Genomic DNA, 9113 nt, shown 5'->3' on the forward strand with positions numbered 1-9113 from the left:
ATCAAGGGACAATTCTTACACACTTTATCAACCATAACAAACCGGCCCAAGAGGTTTGACACTCTAATCACAAACTCAGTAGACCCAACAGGCAGAGTCTTGCTGAATACTAATGTCTCACATACATATGAATGAGTAGAACCAGGATCAATCGATGCAATTACATTAGTATCATAAAGAGTAAATGTACTAGTAATAACATTGAGGATGAAGCCTCCTCTCGTGCACGTATAACATAAGCTCTAGTAGGTGCACAAGCCTCAAATCTGATTGAGTAATCTTTAGTCTGTCTCTGACTGCCACTCATATTACCAACATTTCTGGGTGGTCCACCTCGAGCTGCAGTGTTACCTAATCTTGTATTCTACACTGGATTTTCCTCGGCTAACATTGGGCAATCTCGAATATAATGATCTGTCGATCCGCATTTAAAACAAGCCCGATCATGTAACCTGCAACTGCCAGAATGTCATTTACCATAGTGCTTAGACTTGGGTTGATTTGATCTGACATTACCCACACTCGCTACTGAGGTAGCTCTCGAGCTCACTGGTGGTCTATTCTGATCCCATTTGGAGTAACCTGAAGTGGCTTTAGAACGGCTAAAATCATCTCGGAACTTCTTTGATGCCGACTGGAATGACTTACCGGATGTTCTTTTGCGTGCATCTCTAGCTTCAAAGTCAGCTTTCCTTTTCTCTTTCCCGAGCTCTTCAACTTTGCAGGCTCGCTCAACTAGTACCACAAACTCTTTAATCTCAAGTATGCCAACTAATAGCTTGATATCTTCATTTAGCCCATCTTCAAATCTTTTGCACATTATGGCTTCAGTAGAAACACACTCTCGAGCATACCGACTGAGTCTCACGAACTTCCATTCGTATTCCGTCACTGTCATCCTACCCTGTTTCAGCTCTAGAAATTCTTTACACTTCTGGTCAATAAATCTCTGACTGATATATTTCTTACGAAACTCAGTCTGAAAGAATTCCCAAGTCACCTGCTCTCTCGAAACTACTGATACTAGGGTGTTCCACCAGTGGTATGTTGTGTCTCGAAGTAGGGATATAGCACATTTTAAACATTCATCTGGAGTGCAGGACAACTCATCAAACACACGGATGGTATTATCAAGCCAGAACTCAGCCCGCTCAGCTTCATCATCATCAGTGGATTTAAACTCTTCAGCTCCATGTTTTCTAATTTTATCAACAGGTGGTCTATTCATTTGCAATGGATCATTTATTTGAGGTACAACAGGCACGGAAGATGGATTAGTCGGGGGTGAAGGTTGTTGTGCAGCCAGGTTAGTCCAGATATATTGAGTGAAGCAGTCATTCATCATTTGATAGAAGGCTTGTTTAGCCTCACCTTCCGGATTACTTGAAGTCGGTCGAGAATCAGCTTGTGTTGTCCCTTGCGTGGGAGCAGGCACTGCACTCTCGACATCATCAGCTACAGCTCTGTTGGGATCATTTACTATATGAAAACACATTTCAAATGCCAGAAGTTATCACACTATCACAATATATAATTATGGCATATATAGCTAATCTCACACCCGTTACGTAGTCCTAGAACCGACTAAACCGTAACTCTGATACCAATAAAATGTAACACCCTTATCCTATACCCGTCGCCGAATTAGGGTTATGAGGCATTACCGGTTAACATAAATCTCAGATCAACTTTTATCATAATTTAACTAATAAAAAGTTAAAATCAACTATCATGCTTCAATTTAATATTACATAAGAAATAAGAATTAAACTAATCAAATAATGCCAACAAGGAAACATTCAACATTTTTTTTTTAAACTTTTATAACCTTGAACATTATATGCGTAAAATGTTCTATAGTTATATAAGCATCATTCGCACACCATGAATGAGCAACCACAAATTAGTTCCTTACAAATAATTAAACTAATCAAGTAATCCATAAATATTATAGTAATATATATATCATGAGAGATCGGTACAAAATTTTGTTGGCCTTCCATCAAATTAACTAACAAAGTTTACATTTGTTGAAACACAAGTAAAAATAAACCTAACACATGAATATATATATATATACATATTTACTTGAAAGCGTATATATGCATATTACAATGTCACATTATAAATCAAAACATTATCCCGACAACTATCAAGTCACAAGCAAGTCATTTTATTATGAGCATAAATATTTATACAAACATGTGCCGAATCTCAATTTAACTAGACCATTTCATCTAAACATATCCTATAACCGAATATACCAAAACATCATTGCAAAAGTCTTCTAGCTTAATTATGTAACAAATTTACCTCACCAGTATAAGTCTTTAACCACATCCATCACTTACCCTTTTAATAACCGCACATATCAAGCTAATATACAAATATCATCACTTTAACTAACATATTTAATAATTCCTTCATAACCTAACTATTATAACAAAAAAAAATCACCTTTATTATCTGTCATAGATGAAATATATTATTTAAAACCACATACACACCCAAAATTTTCATCACCGAACTACTCAAGCCGGACACATCCAAAAATTATAATTAATAAAACATATAAGACTAAATCTAAGCGGTATAAGCAAGCCACTCTCCATCACATAGTACTTATCACAAACTTTATATATATACATAACACATAGCCACAAACTAAGATAAACATAACCCATGCCTAACATGACCGAATTTATATAATAAAATTTAGCCATCTTCGCATGGCTTTTATATATGCATTCATTTCCAAAATATTTAACCTCAAAACTAGTCTATACATGCCATAATTCAAGTTCAGTTTAAAGGTACCAAAGCTGTGGATAGTGTGACGAGCTTGGCTGACAATCCCCGAGCTTGTAGCTTGATTCCAAAATCTATAAAATAGAGTAAACACAACACACAGAATAAGCTATCACAGCTTAGTAAGTTTTAAGCAAACAAACAATCAAATAAAATTAATTAATATAACTAAACAGAACCAATTTATTTTATCATACCACATGTAGATCCAATCGTTTATAAGTACATATATTCATACTAAGTATGTATTTAAACATATAATAAATATTTCTCTTTTGTTTATATTATTATTATTATTATTTTATATTATCACCTTGACCGAATATTTATATCACCAAAATTCATATAAATTGCTTTTAATCTTCATAGCCGAATATAAAATACATACTTAGTTTACACGCACAAACACAGAACTCATGTGATTTCTCATGCTTCCACTTGCATGTATTAACCATATATGCGAATATGTACCTCATCACTTAATCACATACACATAAGAACTATTACAACATGATTACTAGTCAATCACAAAATAAATACACATATCATACATATATATATATATATATTTTAAACTTATACTTACAAAATTTGTAACAAATAACCAAGGTGTTTACTTACCTTTGTTCAAATAAATGACAAATAAATTCGTACCGTATCTATAGTTTGTTTTACACATTTGTTCTCATTATACCTCTGCTCGATGAACCATTCAGAATTGGATAGGACACTCAGATAATTACACAAGTCATACACTGCCAACGTCCTAGATGTGGTCTTACATGTAGCCACATACCGATGCCACTGTCCCAGACAGGGTCTTACTCGTAAACACATATCGAAACCACATGTCGATGCCATGGTCTTATTCGCACACATATATGGAATCCTATGTCATGACATATGTATCCTAACTATTCCTAAGGTTCATAAGGGGCTTTTGGACTTCGTATCTCAGTCGAATTAAACTCGAAAGTGTGGTAGCCACATTTATACATATTCGACCATAGCACAATTAAATTCTAACATTCCATAACAGCAAATAATTATAACATTAATTTACTAATAAACACGTCTATTTGCTTATAAATTTACCTCGGACGGTACAAAACGGAATCGGGCGGCTAGTCGACAACTTTCATTTTTCCCCGATCCAAATCCGATTTCTTTAGTTCTTGATCTAAAAATATTCAAATTAAGCTCATTCAAACATATTTTCATTCAATTTAGTCCAAAAACACATAAATAGGCAAATTACCATTTTACCCCTAACATTTATAATTTTTACAATTTAGTCCCTATTGCACAAAACACAAAATACACAAAATTTCCAATTACCCATGTTTAGCCGAATCTTACCCATTACCATACAAGTCCATATATTTCATTAATTTCACATTTTAGTCCCTCAAATTATTATTATTGTAATTAAGTCCTAATTACTCAAAATTATCAAAAATTGCAGTACAAAAGATGTTAAGTTAAAACATATCTTTCATTTTTCATCATCAAACCACAAAAATCACAAGCTATCAACAATGGCACAACTCAAAATATTCATCAAAATAAAAAAAATTTAAGCATGGGTTTTGTAGTACTCGAAGCAACGATCTAAAAAACGTAAAAATTATCAAAAATTGAGCTGAACACTTACCTTAATCTAGCTTGAACAAGGCCGAACCCTACTTTGTTTTCTTTCTTTTTCTTTTTTTTAGTTTTGGTGCAAGAATGAAGAAATAACATGGATATGGCTTTTTATTTTATAATATAATAACATACATTAACTTATTATTATTTTACCCTTTATTTTCTTTTTAACTTTAGTTAATATATTATAAAAATCATCCACTACCGTCCAACATTATATGTATAATGGGATAATTTCACCATAAATACCCCCACTTAGAAAGCCATTAACAAATAAGCCCTTTATAAAAAAAAAACTATCCACTTTTCAATTTACGCGATTAAGTCTTTTTATTTAATCGGACATCTAAACGACAAAATTAAATCACAAAAATTTCACATATATAAATTCACACAAAATAAACATAGAAAATAATTTTTAAATATTTTTTGACTCGGATCCGTGGTCCCGAAACCACCGTTCAGATTAGGTTCTAAATTGGGCTGTTACAGAATTGGTACTAGTGGTTTGTGAGTTTACAGATGTGTTTCTGGAGGAATTACCAGGATTACCTCCAATGAGGGAAGTAGAGTATAGAATCGAGTTGATACCAAGCACGACACCCATCTCGATTGCTTCGTATAGGATGGCTCCTACGAAATTAAAGGAGTTCGAAGCTCAACTACAAGAGTTAACTGACAAAGGCTTTGCGAGACCGAGCTTTTCCCCGTGGGGTGCTCCGGTGCTCTTTGTGAAAAAGAAAGATGGGTCGATGAGGTTATGCATCAACTATAGACAGCTCAATAAGGTAACAGTGAATAACAAGTATCAGTTGCCAAGGTTCGATGACCTGTTTGATCAGTTAAAGAGAGCCACTGTATTTTCCAAGATTGACTTGAGGTCAGGATACTACCAGTTAAGAGTGAAAGAGCAAGATGTACCGAAGACTGCGTTTCAGACAAGATACGGGCATTCTGAGTTCTTCGTCATGCCCTTTGGTTTGACTAATACCCCAGCGGTGTTTATGGATTTGATGAACCACATTTTTCAGCCGTATTTGATAAGTTCATGGTGGTCTTTATCGATGACATACTGATTTACTCGCGTGATGAGAGTGAACATGCAAAGCATTTGAGGACTGTATTATAGGCCCTAGGAGACAAAAAATTGTACGCCAAGTTTAGTAAGAGAAAATTTTAGCTTAGGGAGGTTGGATTTTTAAGACACATTAGGACACATTGTGTCGGGTGTCGAGATTAGAGTTGACCCAAGCAAAATTTTAACTATTGTTGAATGGAAACTGCCGAAGAATGTGACGGAAGTCCGAAGCTTTTTTGGTTTTGCCGGATACTATAGAACGTTTATTTAAGGGTTTTCTATGATCGCTACTCCAATAACGAGGCTACTACAGAAGGATGTCAAATTCGAGTGGTCAGAAAAGTGCCAACAAAGTTTTGAGAAATTAAAGGTTTTGTTGACCGAAGCCCTAATGTTAGTGCAACCGGAGTCGGGTAAGGAATTTGTGATATATAGTGATGCCTCATTGAATGGGTTGGGGTGTATACTCATGCAAGAAAGCAAGGTTATAACCTATGCTTCAAGACAACTAAAGCCACATGAGAAAAATTACCCGACACACGGTCTAGAGTTGGCTGCCATCGTGTTCGCATTGAAGATTTGGAGACACCATTTGTATGGCAAGAAATGTCGAATATTTACTTATCACAAAAGTCTCAATATTTGATGACTCAAAAGGAGTTGAACCTGCGGCAACGAATGTGGCTAGAGCTAATAAAGGATTACTAGTTGGTGATTGACTATCACCCGGGCAAGGCGAACGTGGTCACCAATGCGTTGAGTTGAAAATCGCTATTTGCGTTGAAAGCAATATATGCCCAACTAGCTTTATTAGATGATGGTTTGGTCCTAGCAGAGTTGAGAGCTAGACCGACATTTCTACAAGAGACCCGTGGGGCTCAGAAAAATGATAAGGAGTTGCAAGCTAAGAAAACTTAGTGTGAGACAGAAAATGAATCTGAGTTTGTATTGGTGTTGAAGGGTGTTTAATGTTCAAAAATAGAGTTTTTTTACCCAAGGGAAATGAGCTTATTCAAAAGATTTTGTGAGAGGCACATAATGGTTGTTTGTCCGTCCACCCGGGTAGTGTAAAAATGTATAACGACCTGAAGAAAATATATTGGTGGTCGGGGATGAAAAGAGATATTTCAGAGTTCGTTTCCAAGTGTCTTGTGTGTCAACAAGTGAAAGCTGAACACCAAGTACCTTCGGGTCTACTTCAGCCTATAACAGTTCCAGAGTGAAAGTGGGATCAGATTACCATGGTTTTTGTTACGGGCTTGTATGTAATCCTGAAGAAAAAGGATGTTGTTTCGGCTATTATGGATAGGTTAACAAAGTTGGCACATTTTATACCAGTGCGTGTTGACTACTCCCTTGAAAGACTGGCTAACTTGTACGTTTTTGATATTGTGAGGCTACATGGAGTGCCTTTGTCGATTATTTCAGATAGAGACCCGAGATTTACCTCGATGTTTTTGAAAAAGTTACAAGAGGCATTGGGGACAAAGTTAAGTTTTAGCACGGCATTCCATCAGCAAACCAACGGTCAGTCGGAGAGAGTGATTCAGATTTTAGAGAACATGTTACGGTGTTGTGTTCTCGACTTTCAGGGAAGTTGGGAAAGATACTTACCATTGATTGAATTTGCCTACAACAACAGTTATCAGACAAGTTTGAAAATGGCGCCTTATGAGGGTTTATATGGGCTAGAGTTTCGAACTCCCTTATATTAAACTGAACTCAGAGAGAGTTAGATTCACGGAGTCGATTTAATCAAAGAGACTGAAGAGAAAGTTAAAGTGATTCATGACTACTTGAAGGCCGCTTCGGATAGATAGAAATCCTATGCAGATTTAAAACGTAAAGAGATCAAATTTCAAGTAGGTGATCGAGTGTTTTTGAAAGTATCCCCGTGGAGGAAAGTCCTCAGATTTGGTAAAAGAGGCAAGTTGAGTCCTCGCTTCATAGGACCTTATGAGGTTATCGGGAGAGTAGGACCGGTTGCCTATCGTTTGGTTTTGCCACCAGAATTGGAAATGATTCACGACGTGCTTCATGTATCCATGCTATGTCGGTATAGATCAGACCTTTTGAATGTGATTACGCCAACCGAGGTTGAAATTTATCGGGACATGACTTATGGCGAAGAACTGGTCAAGATTTTAGCTCAAGAAGTCAAACAATTTAAGAATAAAAGTATTGCTGATAAATCGTAATCTATACATATTTTTATCCTATGCTTAGCACATTTATGGATGGTTTCTCCTTATATTTGGTGAATTCGATGCTCCTAATTCTTTAATTTCATGTTTTATACTTAGGTGAGCATAGGAGAGTAAAAAGAGTGAAAAACAGGTCGAAAACGGAGAAAATGGACCCACATGGGAAATCAACACAGCCTGGACTTCCTCACACGGGTAAGCCACACAGCCGTGTCTATTTGGCAGGATCGAAGCATGACTTACACGGGTAGACTACACGTCCGTGCCTATTTAACAGCCTTGACCACGGTCTGGAGCAATTACACACGGGCGTGTCCCTATCGAGCCCAAGTATAGTCCTATTCGGAAAAGGCTAATTTTGAGGGCTCTTAGGCATTCTAAAGCCTATTTAAACACCTAAGAAGGCACTTAGAAGTCACATGGAGTAGGAGGCAAGGAATTACTCAAGGGAAGTCGATTGATCCATCTCAGAAGCTGAATTCATTGTCAAGACTGAAGATCTCTTTTCAATTTCCATTCAGGGGTTTTAGGTTTTCTTTATGTTTTGTATTCATTATTCTTCTGAGATGTTTTCTCTTATAATTATGAACTAAACCCCCCTAAATACCTAAGGGGAATGAAACCTAAGACGGATCTTGTTATTATTATCTGAATTGTATGATAAATATTTGACTTGTTCTTAATTATGTGTTCTTAATTCTTGTCTTAATATTCCAGGATATTGATTCAAGTTAATGTGCTTATTCAGAAGAGAAAAAGTCCTTGTCTAAGAGTAAATTTGTCATAATTAAGCGGAATTAATTGCACGCCTAGAGATAGGGTGATAAGATTTTGCTGGATTAGGGTGAAACCTAATAAAGGGATCCATAGATCGAGTTAATGCAACACTAGGGCGTTATTAGAAAGATATTTCAATTAATTAACCTAGAGTTAGACGTTATTAGTCTCGAGAGAGATAATAAAATAACTTAAGGATTTCTACGGATCAAGTCAAATGAATAAATCGTCTGATTCAGAGTCAAATAACAAGTGAAGTCTAGGTGGATTTTTCCTTGGGTATTGTCTTAATAAATTGAATTTTCCCAAAAGCTTTTCCTCAATTTCTCTCTGTGCACTCTTAGTTTAGTTAATTAGTTTAGATAAACAAATCCCTTAATTTTTAGGCTAGATAATAAAAAGAAAGTAATTACTAGTACTCTTGGTACCTTTGGGTTTGACAATCCGGTCTTGCTAAAGCTATACTACTGTTCGATAGGTACACTTGCCTTCATCGTGATAATATTTAGTTTCAAGAACGATTAATTATAAATTTTCAAAACCTATCACGAATATCACGTATCAATTGCACTCGTGAAAGTTTTGTGGCATAGACATGG

The sequence above is a fragment of the Gossypium arboreum genome, chromosome 3 (genome assembly GCF_025698485.1).
Source record: "Gossypium arboreum isolate Shixiya-1 chromosome 3, ASM2569848v2, whole genome shotgun sequence".
Taxonomy (NCBI): domain Eukaryota; kingdom Viridiplantae; phylum Streptophyta; class Magnoliopsida; order Malvales; family Malvaceae; genus Gossypium; species Gossypium arboreum.